At 43.3% G+C, this 17,940-nt stretch overlaps 1 protein-coding gene across 1 annotated transcript in view; it reads right to left on the bottom strand.

Annotated features, from left to right (window-relative positions):
* Positions 1-17,940, bottom strand: part of LOC115145460 (phospholipid phosphatase 2-like) — a 43,736-nt gene that overhangs the window by 11,621 nt on the left and 14,175 nt on the right. The window lies entirely within an intron of this gene.

Below are 17,940 nucleotides of genomic sequence, written 5' to 3'. Positions count from 1 at the left end.
CAATCTGGGAGGTTAAATGTTTCTTCAAGGTGCTCTGAGAAGTTTTATTTCTCCTCCTTTCCTGAAGACCTCGTTCAGTGGAACAACACTATCCTGAAAATATACCACATTCATGGCCCAGAAAAGCCCAGCATACCGAAGCAGTGCACACCAAACATTGAAGTAGGTTGTGAAATGTTGTAGTAAAATCTTTAGAGTAAGGGATTGCAAAAACAAACACATGGACTCACACACACCCCTCCCCAGTGCACTTCCTTAGAAGACTGACTGATGTGGTGGTGTGCACAAACAAGCCCAAATACAGCCTCTCAAGGCTATAGAGTGGATGGAAAATGCACTTGAAACTTTCGGAAAACATCGGAATCCACACACACACGCTCAACCTGTCTGATTTGTGATGCAAAGCCACAAACACACCATGAGGAAGGCATTATGCGTTCATTACTGCAGTTCATGTTGATAAACTCAACCTAATGAATAATACTCTTCTCGTCTGTGCTGCACCTACAAATTAAAACGTATGTGAAAGCTGGGAAGAGCTCCTAGCAGTTAACAATTCTAGGGAGAGAGAAAGTGTTTGTCATATCACCCCTAATGTTTCACTGACGTTTGAGGGTCCAGTTTTCCAGGAACATTCAATGACAAACTATTCAGCATGTTTTGGGGTTAGAGTTAGGCGAACATTCCCTTAATGTCAAACCAATCCAGAACGTGGTTACCATGTTCTCAGAATATCCCATATTAATATTCTAGACAAACCCTCCCCTAACCCGGACGACGCTGAGTCAATTGTGCGCCGCCTCAATGACTGTTTTGGACAAACTAGTATTCATAGTAAATATCATGAAGAAAACACAAGGCAAGATAACACCATCTAGTTTACTGTAAACTAGATGTTGATGACATATACATGGATAAGAATTAGCCTAAGCTTGAAGAGGAAAATGATATTTATTTATAACACGTATCACATGAACAGAGAGTCAACACATCTCATTTCATCCTCGATTCTAAAAATAAATATGCAAAAATACAACATCCGCTGAAACAGCACTATCTACATTGGGAAAGGGGGATACCTAGTCAGTTGTACAACTGAATGCATTCAACTGAAATGTGTCTTCCACATTTAACCCAACCCCTTTGAATCAGTGAATCAGAGAGGTGTGGGAGGCTGCCATAATTTACATCCACGTCTTCGGCACCAAGAACAATGTAGGATGGGACATAAACCTAACAATTTCAATGACTAATCTCTCTGAACAGGGGGAAAAAAAGATCACAAAATTCACTGAGAATACAATACATTGGATAAAAAAACAACACTCCAAGCCGCAGCTCCAAACTACTTGTTAGACATAGAGAACTGATAAGATATACTCATTGTTGGGGTGGGATTGGCATGTGAGGTTGGGGTGGGGTCCGTGAGGGGCTTTAGACCATTTCTTTGGATTCCTCATGTCTAACTCATTGTTCGAAAAAAGTTTGGTCCAAATCAGATGTTAGGCACTATATTTATTGAATATTATATGAATCCCATCAATTAAAATGGCCAATTTGGGTGTAATCAATTAGCTTAATTTTTCAGAGATCAAATGATATAAAACAATGTTGCAGGAATGCCAATCTTATCTGCTTACAACAACAGAAACAATGTCAGAACAATCTGAGATGGAGGGTGTCAAAATCCTCTTTCTTGTGCTTTTTGAGGTGGAATGACCCTATAGGATAAAGACAGATCAGTGTACTGTGTCATACAGTCTAACCTTGCTGCTAGGTTTCAGACACGACAAAAGCCGCTAAGATTCACTCAAGCTACATCTACAAAAAGTGTCCATTGTATTGCTAGCCTTCTAATATTAGTTCAAGAGGATATGTTGATTACATTTAATATGAATGCAAGCACTCACCATTATATCAACAGAGATCAGACAGCGTCACCACCAAACAGGTGGCACTTAACCGTCAGATATGGGATCCAAGTGGCATCCCTTCATTCTCAACCGGCACCAACCATTATCCCTCTGTACTCTGCTCACCTGCCCACCGCTCCCTGTTTTCCTCAGCACAAGGCTGTTGGGGTAGTGTTTACACAGTGGTAGAAAGCTTTGTGAGGGAATAGAACCCTAAAATAAAAGCCTTAGTGGCCCCAGACCCTCAGCACCTCCATCCTTTCTGGTGGTGCCACAAGACAATGTGGCCATCCACCATTTTATTGTCAATTCATTTGTCCTACATCCTGCCTCCAGCTAGCACAAACAACATCAGTCAGAATCACACCAAGAATGTCAAGGAACGGCTTCCTTTTCCTCCTCCAAATCCACACATGGCAGGAAGTGAACCACAGAAAGAGTGGAGGAGGTTTGTGTTTCTTGGTTATTGTGACTATTCATTCATCCCACTCCCCTGATCCAGTGTCCACGATAACATGTGTTTGGTTTCTGGAGGAATAATTTGCCATTGTTTTGTTCCCAACATCTGAGCGGAGTGTAACTTAAATCAGGACAGGCTGATGATCTCTGAAGGACATTCACTCTATCACCACTTCACTTCTGAGTTAATCATACATCACTTTGAAAGTTTTTATACAACATACAGTATTTTCTTAAAGCGAAGTTCAAGACTCTTGATCTTTAATAATGTAACTTGCTTGGGATTAGTACCAGCTGTCAAATCCTCTGTAATGTATTCAGAAAAACAATATTTACCGGGAATATAAGTGGCCATTACATTCCTAATAAAAATAAACTTGTGCTTGAGGGCTACTGTGTGCATGGCTGTCGTTACTGTACAGCTGGAAATGTTTTAGACAGTATGACATGAAATCTGTCTCCACACACACAGCCATTCAATACAAAATCCTATTGGCAGGAATGTTCACACCTTGCAGCCGATTGAAAACAAAATGGAAATGCTGACAAACTCGAGGCTTATTGGAACCTGTATCTGGTTTGCATTGCCCATATGAGTGAACTTAGAATGCTTACAGTATTAGTGTTGTGAGTCTGAGCGCTGGTCTGGCCCTCTGGATAAAATCTAGGACATTATTATTTTCTTTAATACAGCATGGTGAAGGCCAGTTTGTGCTTGATGCTGTATAACAAACACCCTGCAGCAATTGCAATGCTCTCAACACCATTGTTCAGAAGGGTCAGAAGCATTAGTAGTGGCTCAGTGGGAAAAATAAGGTTCAAATGATGAAAGAAAAGTGACCGAATAATCAGACTTCTGAACATTAGTTCCTGAAAACAGAAAACCGAGAAAAATATCACGACAACACAAGTAACAAGGAGTGGAGGGAATCAGTGTCGAATCTGTGCACAAATCTTACATTACAGCAATGCTTGAAAGTTGCACATCTCAAGTTTGGATCTAGCACTTCTGGCTATAAAGAAGTTAGAAGAGTGAAGGACCTTATTTCTATTAGTGTATTAGTGTCGGGCATGGAGTAGGCAGTACACCTAGCCTGAAATGACCCCCTCCAGGCTTATTAAGCTGTGCATGTCTTTATTTCTGTACTGATAATACTGCATTTATACTGCAGACACATCACTGTGACTGATGAGAAATACATCTAAAAGTTCATATGAAAATATTGTTTTTTAAACAATGTCGGCAAAAAAATAAAAAATAAAATAAGTTTAAAATGTTTAATTAAATTAAAATCGGCACTAGTGTCCTACAGTAGGGGTGTCTAATAGATTTCCACGCCTCTTAACCCACCACAAAAAAACATTCACACAGACAGACACAAACAAACACAGTCACACTGACAGGCAAAAATAGACAGGCAAAATAGGTCTCCAGGATACCACAACAAAATGCCACAGCCCAAATTGACAGTGCTACAGAACTTCATCTTTACAGAAGGAAAATAGGGAACTTGGTCTTTAACGGTCCAAATGAAAGTTGTTACAAGAAAAGGTAGAGTAATAGAGGAAAGCAGGTTTGAAAGGGAATGTATTCGCCCCATGAATCACCTGACTGACTCTACAGTTGGAGGGAAATGAGGCCCTGCTTGGAATGCCAGTGAAATATCTCCTATTTGAGCCCATAATGAGGCCTTCTGAAGTCACAAGAAGCAGGAGTTCACATTACCTGCCTCAGATTAAGGGACCCCATTTGAACAGCTTTCAGTCACATTTTGAGAAGCTAATGTTCCCCTTCCTCCTCTACTTTCGATTCACAATCATTTACAATGGCACCTTCGCCTACTCTATGCTTCTCCTAAACGGGGTCTTAGGGCACAGAAATACAAGGGAGAGGGGAGGAAAATGACTCTTGAAGACAATTGGTTCAGACACAAACACATGGGAAAGAAGTTTGTTAAAGCTATCCAGCACCTGCTCAAAGTTACAGGATATGCATAAGATCTAGACGTTTTCATAGAGGGTCCTAAGCTACCTGACCCCTCTGAGCTGGGTAGAAGAGATTCATTTTATTCCATCAACGCCACTCATTTCTATCCTCCTTTGTGCCCTCACTCTCTTATTCAGAGTCTCTCGAGCTCATTCATCCTTTGTCATTCCTTCAATCCCAGTGTCCTATACTCTCCCGCTCTGTAAATATAGAGGTCTGAATGGAGCCCGGCTTATTTTAGACAGCTGATCTGCAATTACATGGGATGATTTTGGTCATGATCTCACTGGAAGCTGAGAGTCACTGCAATTTGTCACGTCCTCTCTCCGTCTACACAGTGAATTGAATTTCCAGCATAAGAACCAAAGAGACATAATTGAAAATACAGTCAGACACCCTTGATAAATATGAGCAAAAATGACTGTATAAAACAAATAATTAAAATACTGAGCTATTGGATGCTATATATACACAGTACCAGCCAAAGGTTTGGACACACCTACTCATACCAGAGTTTTCCTTATTTTTCTGTATTTTCTACATTGTAGAATAATAGTTAAGACATCAAAACTATGAAATAACACATGGAATTGAAATTATTGGCACATCTAAAGATTCTTAGAAATAAAATAAAACATTTGAATTTTAATGCAGATTCTAAGTTAATTTCAACAAATTAACTATTGTGGCCTTCCATGGCTTCCTGTTTTACTGGTAATGTCGTAATACACATTTAAATTCCCGTTGTCATCCATTACCATGGGAAAAGGCAAAGAGCTCACAAATGAAGTGACAAATGGTTGTTGACCTTCATAAAATCCACCAATGGGTACAGAGAAAATAGCAACAAAAAAAAGACATACCACTATTAGGGCAACAATTAAGATCAGTGATAAACTTGGACGCATATCTTGTCCCCACGCAGTGAGGAAGATGGTTCAGGACGCAAAGAAATATCAAAGACCCAAAGTTGGAGAATTACAGAACTTGGTCGCATCGGTGGGTCCAAATCTACAATTACGTCCTGCCAAATCTACAACTTTATTGAGAGCAACCAACAAATGTAAAACCTCCATGCCAATTGGATTGGAACCTCTTTGGAAGAAAATAGGTTGCCATAAAAAGTGACTTTATTGAGAGCAACCAACAAATGTAAAAGTTTGCTAAACGCCATTGGCACTTGGATTGGAACCAGTACTATGGTCCGATGACATGAAAATAGAGCCCTTTGGCCACGCACGCCAGTGGTGGGTTTGGATTGGAACCAGTACTATGGTCCGATGACATGAAAATAGAGCCCTTTGGCCACGCACGCCAGTGGTGGGTTTGGATTGGAACCAGTACTATGGTCCGATGACATGAAAATAGAGCCCTTTGGCCACGCACGCCAGTGGTGGGTTTGGATTGGAACCAGTACTATGGTCCGATGACATGAAAATAGAGCCCTTTGGCCACGCACACCAGTGGTGGGTTTGGCGTTGAAACAAGGATGCGTATACAGGAGATAACCTCATACCTTCTGTAAATATGGTGGTGAATCTTGGATGTTATGGGACTGTTTTGCTGCCACTGGTTCTGGGGCCCTTGTTAAGATCAACGCCATTTACCAAGTACAAGGACATTTTAGCCAAAAATCTGGTTGCTTCTGCCAGGAAGCCGAAACGTGGATCTTCCAGCTAGACAATACAAGCATACATCAAAATCCACAAAGAAATAGTTAACTGAACACAAAATCATAATTTTGCAATAGCCATCTCAGTCTCCAGACTTGAACCCCATTGAAAACCTGTGGTTTATATTGAAGAGGGCAGTCCAAAGTGCAGGTGAAGGATATCAAGGATCTGGAAGGATTCTTTGTGAAGGAATGGTCTAAGATCCATCCCAATGTGATCTCCAACTCATAAAACACTTGAGAAAAAGGCTCAGTGCCATTATCCTCGCAAGGAGAGGGTGCCGGGAGTATTGAAAACAGGGGTGCCAATAATTTTTACACTCTTTTTGGAGCAATTGTATTAGTATAAAATATACATTTCCCAAAAATGTTGAGCATAAAATATGTATTATTTATTTCAGTATCTTTTTTGCTCATCTTCAACAAGGGTGCCAATAATGTTCGACCTGGCTGCACACGGCTCGTTTCGATTCTTGCATTGAAATGTACATTTATTCCCTGAAATGAGTGCAGTAATGGAGTGGTCAGAGCCTGAACTCAAACACCTGAGTAACTGCGCTGACTGCACAGCACATCTAGACCACTGATTTAATTAAAGAATCATTCTCCGCCTCAAACTTTACTGACACTGCACTATAGACCAGGCGGGCCTCTCCCTGCTTTTTACTGTGTGGCACCTGGACTGCTTTATAGACACAGTTGGACAAAATTACAAAAACATACAGCCTGGGATTTGACTTTGTGTGATTTTTTAAAGCATAGCTGAGCTGATTCATCTGATGTGATATTCACATGCTGTGGTGTGACTAGGGCTGTGGCTGTCATGAAAAGATGTCAGCTGGTTAATGTCATTCCCGTTATTTGACATAAACACATTTAGCATCTCCAGGCTCACTCACACAAGCAGCATCCTCTGATGCTCGCCTTTGGAACATCTACATTTTAAAAAAGTTGAATAAATCAATTGAATACACACCATCACAATAAATTCATTATTTATTTTAGGCAGGTCTAAAGAAACTTGAAGGAAATGTATTTCAGAAGAACAGAATATGATTTGGCCTACTGTATGTTATCTGGCTATGCACCATGAGGGGATAAGGGGACAGGGATACTAGAGTGATGGAGGTAGATATGTATAGGGGTAAGGGGACAGGGATACTAGAGTGATGGAGGTAGATATGTATAGGGGTAAGGGGACAGGGATACTAGAGTGATGGAGGTAGATATGTATAGGGGTAAGGTGACAGGGATACTAGAGTGATGGAGGTAGATATGTATAGGGGTAAGGGGACAGGGATACTAGAGTGATGGAGGTAGATATGTATAGGGGTAAGGTGACAGGGATACTAGAGTGATGGAGGTAGATATGTATAGGGGTAAGGTGACAGGGATACTAGAGTGATGGAGGTAGATATGTATAGGGTAAGGGGACAGGGATACTAGAGTGATGGAGGTAGATATGTATAGGGGTAAGGTGACAGGGATACTAGAGTGATGGAGGTAGATATGTATAGGGGTAAGGTGACAGGGATACTAGAGTGATGGAGGTAGATATGTATAGGGGTAAGGTGACAGGGATACTAGAGTGATGGAGGTAGATATGTATAGGGGTAAGGTGACAGGGATAAGTCGCTCTGGATAAGAGCGTCTGCTAAATGACTTAAATGTAAATGTAAATACTAGAGTGATGGAGGTAGATATGTATAGGGGTAAGGGGACAGGGATACTAGAGTGATGGAGGTAGATATGTATAGGGGTAAGGGGACAGGGATACTAGAGTGATGGAGGTAGATATGTATAGGGGTAAGGGGACAGGGATACTAGAGTGATGGAGGTAGATATGTATAGGGGTAAGGTGACAGGGATACTAGAGTGATGGAGGTAGATATGTATAGGGGTAAGGGGACAGGGATACTAGAGTGATGGAGGTAGATATGTATAGGGGTAAGGTGACAGGGATAAGTCGCTCTGGATAAGAGCGTCTGCTAAATGACTTAAATGTAAATGTAAATACTAGAGTGATGGAGGTAGATATGTATAGGGGTAAGGGGACAGGGATACTAGAGTGATGGAGGTAGATATGTATAGGGGTAAGGGGACAGGGATACTAGAGTGATGGAGGTAGATATGTATAGGGGTAAGGGGACAGGGATACTAGAGTGATGGAGGTAGATATGTATAGGGGTAAGGTGACAGGGATACTAGAGTGATGGAGGTAGATATGTATAGGGGTAAGGGGACAGGGATACTAGAGTGATGGAGGTAGATATGTATAGGGGTAAGGTGACAGGGATAAGTCGCTCTGGATAAGAGCGTCTGCTAAATGACTTAAATGTAAATGTAAATACTAGAGTGATGGAGGTAGATATGTATAGGGGTAAGGGGACAGGGATACTAGAGTGATGGAGGTAGATATGTATAGGGGTAAGGGGACAGGGATACTAGAGTGATGGAGGTAGATATGTATAGGGGTAAGGGGACAGGGATACTAGAGTGATGGAGGTAGATATGTATAGGGGTAAGGTGACAGGGATACTAGAGTGATGGAGGTAGATATGTATAGGGGTAAGGTGACAGGGATACTAGAGTGATGGAGGTAGATATGTATAGGGGTAAGGTGACAGGGATACTAGAGTGATGGAGGTAGATATGTATAAGGGTAAGGTGACAGGGATACTAGAGTGATGGAGGTAGATATGTATAGGGGTAAGGGGACAGGGATACTAGAGTGATGGAGGTAGATATGTATAGGGGTAAGGTGACAGGGATACTAGAGTGATGGAGGTAGATATGTAAAGGGGTAAGGTGACAGGGTTACTAGAGTGATGGAGGTAGATATGTATAGGGGTAAGGGGACAGGGATACTAGAGTGATGGAGGTAGATATGTATAGGGGTAAGGTGACAGGGTTACTAGAGTGATGGAGGTAGATATGTATAGGGGTAAGGGGACAGGGATACTAGAGTGATGGAGGTAGATATGTATAGGGGTAAGGGGACAGGGATACTAGAGTGATGGAGGTAGATATGTATAGGGGTAAGGTGACAGGGATACTAGAGTGATGGAGGTAGATATGTATAGGGGTAAGGTGACAGGGTTACTAGAGTGATGGAGGTAGATATGTATAGGGGTAAGGGACAGGGATACTAGAGTGATGGAGGTAGATATGTATAGGGGTAAGGGGACAGGGATACTAGAGTGATGGAGGTAGATATGTATAGGGGTAAGGGGACAGGGATACTAGAGTGATGGAGGTAGATATGTATAGGGGTAAGGGGACAGGGATACTAGAGTGATGGAGGTAGATATGTATAGGGGTAAGGGGACAGGGATACTAGAGTGATGGAGGTAGATATGTATAGGGGTAAGGGGACAGGGATACTAGAGTGATGGAGGTAGATATGTATAGGGGTAAGGGGACAGGGATACTAGAGTGATGGAGGTAGATATGTATAGGGGTAAGGGGACAGGGATACTAGAGTGATGGAGGTAGATATGTATAGGGGTAAGGGGACAGGGATACTAGAGTGATGGAGGTAGATATGTATAGGGGTAAGGTGACAGGGATACTAGAGTGATGGAGGTAGATATGTATAGGGGTAAGGGGACAGGGATACTAGAGTGATGGAGGTAGTAGATATGTATAGGGGTAAGAGCGGCTAAATGACTTAAAGGGATACTAGAGTGATGGAGGTAGATATGTATAGGGGTAAGGGGACAGGGATACTAGAGTGATGGAGGTAGATATGTATAGGGGTAAGGGGACAGGGATACTAGAGTGATGGAGGTAGATATGTATAGGGGTAAGGTGACAGGGTTACTAGAGTGATGGAGGTAGATATGTATAGGGGTAAGGGGACAGGGATACTAGAGTGATGGAGGTAGATATGTATAGGGGTAAGGGGACAGGGATACTAGAGTGATGGAGGTAGATATGTATAGGGGTAAGGTGACAGGGATACTAGAGTGATGGAGGTAGATATGTATAGGGTAAGGGGACAGGGATACTAGAGTGATGGAGGTAGATATGTATAGGGGTAAGGTGACAGGGATACTAGAGTGATGGAGGTAGAGATATGTACTAGGGGTAGATAAGGGTAAGGGGACAGGGATAAGTCGCTCTGGATAAGAGCGTCTGCTAAATGACTTAAATGTAAATGTAAATACTAGAGTGATGGAGGTAGATATGTATAGGGGTAAGGGGACAGGGATACTAGAGTGATGGAGGTAGATATGTATAGGGGTAAGGGGACAGGGATACTAGAGTGATGGAGGTAGATATGTATAGGGGTAAGGTGACAGGGATACTAGAGTGATGGAGGTAGATATGTATAGGGGGTAAGGGGACAGGGATACTAGAGTGATGGAGGTAGATATGTATAGGGGTAAGGTGACAGGGATAAGTCGCTCTGGATAAGAGCGTCTGCTAAATGACTTAAATGTAAATGTAAATACTAGAGTGATGGAGGTAGATATGTATAGGGGTAAGGGGACAGGGATACTAGAGTGATGGAGGTAGATATGTATAGGGGTAAGGGGACAGGGATACTAGAGTGATGGAGGTAGATATGTATAGGGGTAAGGGACAGGGATACTAGAGTGATGGAGGTAGATATGTATAGGGGTAAGGGGACAGGGATACTAGAGTGATGGAGGTAGATATGTATAGGGGGTAAGGGGACAGGGATACTAGAGTGATGGAGGTAGATATGTATAGGGGTAAGGGGACAGGGATACTAGAGTGATGGAGGTAGATATGTATAGGGGTAAGGGGACAGGGATACTAGAGTGATGGAGGTAGATATGTATAGGGGTAAGGTGACAGGGATACTAGAGTGATGGAGGTAGATATGTATAGGGGTAAGGGGACAGGGATACTAGAGTGATGGAGGTAGATATGTATAGGGGTAAGGTGACAGGGATAAGTCGCTCTGGATAAGAGCGTCTGCTAAATGACTTAAATGTAAATGTAAATACTAGAGTGATGGAGGTAGATATGTATAGGGGTAAGGGGACAGGGATACTAGAGTGATGGAGGTAGATATGTATAGGGGTAAGGGGACAGGGATACTAGAGTGATGGAGGTAGATATGTATAGGGGTAAGGGGACAGGGATACTAGAGTGATGGAGGTAGATATGTATAGGGGTAAGGGGACAGGGATACTAGAGTGATGGAGGTAGATATGTATAGGGGTAAGGTGACAGGGATACTAGAGTGATGGAGGTAGATATGTATAGGGGTAAGGGGACAGGGATACTAGAGTGATGGAGGTAGATATGTATAGGGGTAAGGTGACAGGGATACTAGAGTGATGGAGGTAGATATGTATAGGGGTAAGGGGACAGGGATACTAGAGTGATGGAGGTAGATATGTATAGGGGTAAGGTGACAGGGATACTAGAGTGATGGAGGTAGATATGTATAGGGGTAAGGGGACAGGGATACTAGAGTGGTAGATATGGGGGTAAGGGGACAGGGATATGCTCTGGATAAGAGGTCTGCTAAATGACTTAAATGTAAATGTAAATACTAGAGTGATGGAGGTAGATATGTATAGGGGTAAGGGGACAGGGATACTAGAGTGATGGAGGTAGATATGTATAGGGGTAGGGGACAGGGATACTAGAGTGATGGAGGTAGATATGTATAGGGGTAAGGGGACAGGGATACTAGAGTGATGGAGGTAGATATGTATAGGGGTAAGGTGACAGGGATACTAGAGTGATGGAGGTAGATATGTATAGGGGTAAGGGGACAGGGATACTAGAGTGATGGAGGTAGATATGTATAGGGGTAAGGTGACAGGGATAAGTCGCTCTGGATAAGAGCGTCTGCTAAATGACTTAAATGTAAATACTAGAGTGATGGAGGTAGATATGTATAGGGGTAAGGGGACAGGGATACTAGAGTGATGGAGGTAGATATGTATAGGGGTAAGGGGACAGGGATACTAGAGTGATGGAGGTAGATATGTATAGGGGTAAGGGGACAGGGATACTAGAGTGATGGAGGTAGATATGTATAGGGGTAAGGTGACAGGGATACTAGAGTGATGGAGGTAGATATGTATAGGGGTAAGGTGACAGGGATACTAGAGTGATGGAGGTAGATATGTATAGGGGTAAGGTGACAGGGATACTAGAGTGATGGAGGTAGATATGTATAGGGGTAAGGTGACAGGGATACTAGAGTGATGGAGGTAGATATGTATAGGGGTAAGGGGACAGGGATACTAGAGTGATGGAGGTAGATATGTATAGGGGTAAGGTGACAGGGATACTAGAGTGATGGAGGTAGATATGTAAAGGGTAAGGTGACAGGGTTACTAGAGTGATGGAGGTAGATATGTATAGGGGTAAGGGGACAGGGATACTAGAGTGATGGAGGTAGATATGTATAGGGGTAAGGTGACAGGGTTACTAGAGTGATGGAGGTAGATATGTATAGGGGTAAGGGGACAGGGATACTAGAGTGATGGAGGTAGATATGTATAGGGGTAAGGGACAGGGATACTAGAGTGATGGAGGTAGATATGTATAGGGGGTAAGGGGACAGGGATACTAGAGTGATGGAGGTAGATATGTATAGGGGTAAGGGGACAGGGATACTAGAGTGATGGAGGTAGATATGTATAGGGGTAAGGGGACAGGGATACTAGAGTGATGGAGGTAGATATGTATAGGGGTAAGGGGACAGGGATACTAGAGTGATGGAGGTAGATATGTATAGGGGTAAGGGGACAGGGATACTAGAGTGATGGAGGTAGATATGTATGGAGTAAGGGGACAGGGATACTAGAGTGATGGAGGTAGATATGTATAGGGGTAAGGGGACAGGGATACTAGAGTGATGGAGGTAGATATGTATAGGGGTAAGGGGACAGGGATACTAGAGTGATGGAGGTAGATATGTATAGGGGTAAGGTGACAGGGATACTAGAGTGATGGAGGTAGATATGTATAGGGGTAAGGGGACAGGGATACTAGAGTGATGGAGGTAGATATGTATAGGGGTAAGGTGACAGGGATAAGTCGCTCTGGATAAGAGCGTCTGCTAAATGACTTAAATGTAAATGTAAATACTAGAGTGATGGAGGTAGATATGTATAGGGGTAAGGGGACAGGGATACTAGAGTGATGGAGGTAGATATGTATAGGGGTAAGGGGACAGGGATACTAGAGTGATGGAGGTAGATATGTATAGGGGTAAGGGGACAGGGATACTAGAGTGATGGAGGTAGATATGTATAGGGGTAAGGTGACAGGGATACTAGAGTGATGGAGGTAGATATGTATAGGGGTAAGGGGACAGGGATACTAGAGTGATGGAGGTAGATATGTATAGGGGTAAGGTGACAGGGATAAGTCGCTCTGGATAAGAGCGTCTGCTAAATGACTTAAATGTAAATGTAAATACTAGAGTGATGGTGGTAGATATGTATAGGGGTAAGGGGACAGGGATACTAGAGTGATGGAGGTAGATATGTATAGGGGTAAGGGGACAGGGATACTAGAGTGATGGAGGTAGATATGTATAGGGGTAAGGGGACAGGGATACTAGAGTGATGGAGGTAGATATGTATAGGGGGGTAAGGTGACAGGGATACTAGAGTGATGGAGGTAGATATGTATAGGGGTAAGGGGACAGGGATACTAGAGTGATGGAGGTAGATATGTATAGGGTAAGGTGACAGGGATAAGTCGCTCTGGATAAGAGCGTCTGCTAAATGACTTAAATGTAAATACTAGAGTGATGGAGGTAGATATGTATAGGGGTAAGGGGACAGGGATACTAGAGTGATGGAGGTAGATATGTATAGGGGTAAGGGGACAGGGATACTAGAGTGATGGAGGTAGATATGTATAGGGGTAAGGGGACAGGGATACTAGAGTGATGGAGGTAGATATGTATAGGGGTAAGGTGACAGGGATACTAGAGTGATGGAGGTAGATATGTATAGGGGTAAGGTGACAGGGATACTAGAGTGATGGAGGTAGATATGTATAGGGGTAAGGTGACAGGGATACTAGAGTGATGGAGGTAGATATGTATAAGGGTAAGGTGACAGGGATACTAGAGTGATGGAGGTAGATATGTATAGGGGTAAGGGGACAGGGATACTAGAGTGATGGAGGTAGATATGTATAGGGGTAAGGTGACAGGGATACTAGAGTGATGGAGGTAGATATGTAAAAGGGTAAGGTGACAGGGTTACTAGAGTGATGGAGGTAGATATGTATAGGGGTAAGGGGACAGGGATACTAGAGTGATGGAGGTAGATATGTATAGGGGTAAGGTGACAGGGTTACTAGAGTGATGGAGGTAGATATGTATAGGGGTAAGGGGACAGGGATACTAGAGTGATGGAGGTAGATATGTATAGGGGTAAGGGGACAGGGATACTAGAGTGATGGAGGTAGATATGTATAGGGGTAAGGTGACAGGGTTACTAGAGTGATGGAGGTAGATATGTATAGGGGTAAGGGGACAGGGATACTAGAGTGATGGAGGTAGATATGTATAGGGGTAAGGGGACAGGGATACTAGAGTGATGGAGGTAGATATGTATAGGGGTAAGGGGACAGGGATACTAGAGTGATGGAGGTAGATATGTATAGGGTAGTAAGGTGACAGGGTTACTAGTGATGGAGGATATGTATAGGGGGTAAGGGGACAGGGAGTAGGTAGATATGTATAGGGGTAAGGGGACAGGGATACTAGAGTGATGGAGGTAGATATGTATAGGGGTAAGGGGACAGGGATACTAGAGTGATGGAGGTAGATATGTATAGGGGTAAGGGGACAGGGATACTAGAGTGATGGAGGTAGATATGTATAGGGGTAAGGGGACAGGGATACTAGAGTGATGGAGGTAGATATGTATAGGGGTAAGGGGACAGGGATACTAGAGTGATGGAGGTAGATATGTATAGGGGTAAGGGACAGGGATACTAGAGTGATGGAGGTAGATATGTATAGGGGTAAGGGGACAGGGATACTAGAGTGATGGAGGTAGATATGTATAGGGGTAAGGGGACAGGGATACTAGAGTGATGGAGGTAGATATGTATAGGGGTAAGGGGACAGGGATACTAGAGTGATGGAGGTAGATATGTATAGGGGTAGGTGACAGGATACTAGAGTGATGGAGGTAGATATGTATAGGGGTAAGGGGACAGGGATACTAGAGTGATGGAGGTAGATATGTATAGGGGTAAGGTGACAGGGATAAGTCGCTCTGGAGCTAAATGACTTAAATGTAAATGTAAATACTAGAGTGATGGAGGTAGATATGTATAGGGGTAAGGGGACAGGGATACTAGAGTGATGGAGGTAGATATGTATAGGGGTAAGGGGACAGGGATACTAGAGTGATGGAGGTAGATATGTATAGGGGTAAGGTGACAGGGATACTAGAGTGATGGAGGTAGATATGTATAGGGGTAAGGGGACAGGGATACTAGAGTGATGGAGGTAGATATGTATAGGGGTAAGGTGACAGGGATAAGTCGCTCTGGATAAGAGCGTCTGCTAAATGACTTAAATGTAAATGACTAGAGTGATGGAGGTAGATATGTATAGGGGTAAGGGACAGGGATACTAGAGTGATGGAGTAGATATGTATAGGGGTAAGGGGACAGGGATACTAGAGTGATGGGTAGATATGTATAGGGGTAAGGGGACAGGGATACTAGAGTGATGGAGGTAGATATGTATAGGGGTAAGGTGACAGGGATACTAGAGTGATGGAGGTAGATATGTATAGGGGTAAGGTGACAGTCGCTCTGGATAGCGTCTGACTTAAATGTAAATGTAAATACTAGAGTGATGGAGGTAGATATGTATAGGGGTAAGGGGACAGGGATACTAGAGTGATGGAGGTAGATATGTATAGGGGGTAAGGGGACAGGGATACTAGAGTGATGGAGGTAGATATGTATAGGGGTAAGGTGACAGGGATACTAGAGTGATGGAGGTAGATATGTATAGGGGTAAGGGGACAGGGATACTAGAGTGATGGAGGTAGATATGTATGTATAGGGATAAGTCGCTCTGGATAAGAGCGGCTAAATGACTTAAATGTAAATGTAAATACTAGAGTGATGGAGGTAGATATGTATAGGGTAAGGGGACAGGGATACTAGAGTGATGGAGGTAGATATGTATAGGGGTAAGGGACAGGGATACTAGAGTGATGGAGGTAGATATGTATAGGGGTAAGGGGACAGGGATACTAGAGTGATGGAGGTAGATATGTATAGGGGTAAGGTGACAGGGATACTAGAGTGATGGAGGTAGATATGTATAGGGGTAAGGGGACAGGGATACTAGAGTGATGGAGGTAGATATGTATAGGGTAAGGTGACAGGGATAAGTCGCTCTGGATAAGAGCGTCTGCTAAATGACTTAAATGTAAATACTAGAGTGATGGAGGTAGATATGTATAGGGGTAAGGGGACAGGGATACTAGAGTGATGGAGGTAGATATGTATAGGGGGGGACAGGGATACTAGAGTGATGGAGGTAGATATGTATAGGGGTAAGGGGACAGGGATACTAGAGTGATGGAGGTAGATATGTATAGGGGTAAGGGGACAGGGATACTAGAGTGATGGAGGTAGATATGTATAGGGGTAAGGTGACAGGGATACTAGAGTGATGGAGGTAGATATGTATAGGGGTAAGGGGACAGGGATACTAGAGTGATGGAGGTAGATATGTATAGGGGTAAGGTGACAGGGATACTAGAGTGATGGAGGTAGATATGTAAAGGGTAAGGTGACAGGGTTACTAGAGTGATGGAGGTAGATATGTATAGGGGAGGGACAGGGATACTAGAGTGATGGAGGTAGATATGTATAGGGTAAGGTGACAGGGTTACTAGAGTGATGGAGGTAGATATGTATAGGGGTAAGGGGACAGGGATACTAGAGTGATGGAGGTAGATATGTATAGGGGTAAGGGGACAGGGATACTAGAGTGATGGAGTAGATATGTATAGGGGTAAGGTGACAGGGTTACTAGAGTGATGGAGGTAGATATGGGGGGGACAGGGATACTAGAGTGATGGAGGTAGATATGTATAGGGGTAAGGGACAGGGATACTAGAGTGATGGAGGTAGATATGTATAGGGGTAAGGGACAGGGATACTAGAGTGATGGAGGTAGATATGTATAGGGTAAGGTGACACTACTAGAGTGATGGAGGTAGATATGTATAGGGGTAAGGGGACAGGGATACTAGAGTGATGGAGGTAGATATGTATAGGGGTAAGGGGACAGGGATACTAGAGTGATGGAGGTAGATATGTATAGGGGTAAGGGGACAGGGATACTAGAGTGATGGAGGTAGATATGTATAGGGGTAAGGGGACAGGGATACTAGAGTGATGGAGGTAGATATGTATAGGGGTAAGGGACAGGGATACTAGAGTGATGGAGGTAGATATGTATAGGGGTAAGGGGACAGGGATACTAGAGTGATGGAGGTAGATAGTAGGGAGGTGACAGGGGAGTGATGGAGGTAGATATGTATAGGGGTAAGGGACAGGGATACTAGAGTGATGGAGGTAGATATGTATAGGGGTAAGGGGACAGGGATACTAGAGTGATGGAGGTAGATATGTATAGGGGTAAGGGGACAGGGATACTAGAGTGATGGAGGTAGATATGTATAGGGGTAAGGTGACAGGGATACTAGAGTGATGGAGGTAGATATGTATAGGGGTAAGGTGACAGGGATACTAGAGTGATGGAGGTAGATTTGTAAAGGGTAAGGTGACAGGGTTACTAGAGTGATGGAGGTAGATATGTATAGGGTAAGGGGACAGGATACTAGAGTGATGGAGGTAGATATGTATAGGGGTAAGGGGACAGGGATACTAGAGTGATGGAGTAGATGGTA

This window comes from Oncorhynchus nerka, linkage group LG17 (assembly GCF_034236695.1).
Source record: "Oncorhynchus nerka isolate Pitt River linkage group LG17, Oner_Uvic_2.0, whole genome shotgun sequence".
NCBI classification, from domain to species: domain Eukaryota; kingdom Metazoa; phylum Chordata; class Actinopteri; order Salmoniformes; family Salmonidae; genus Oncorhynchus; species Oncorhynchus nerka.
The sequence above is the reverse complement of the archived record's forward strand: the minus strand, read 5'-3'. Positions and strand labels throughout refer to the sequence as shown.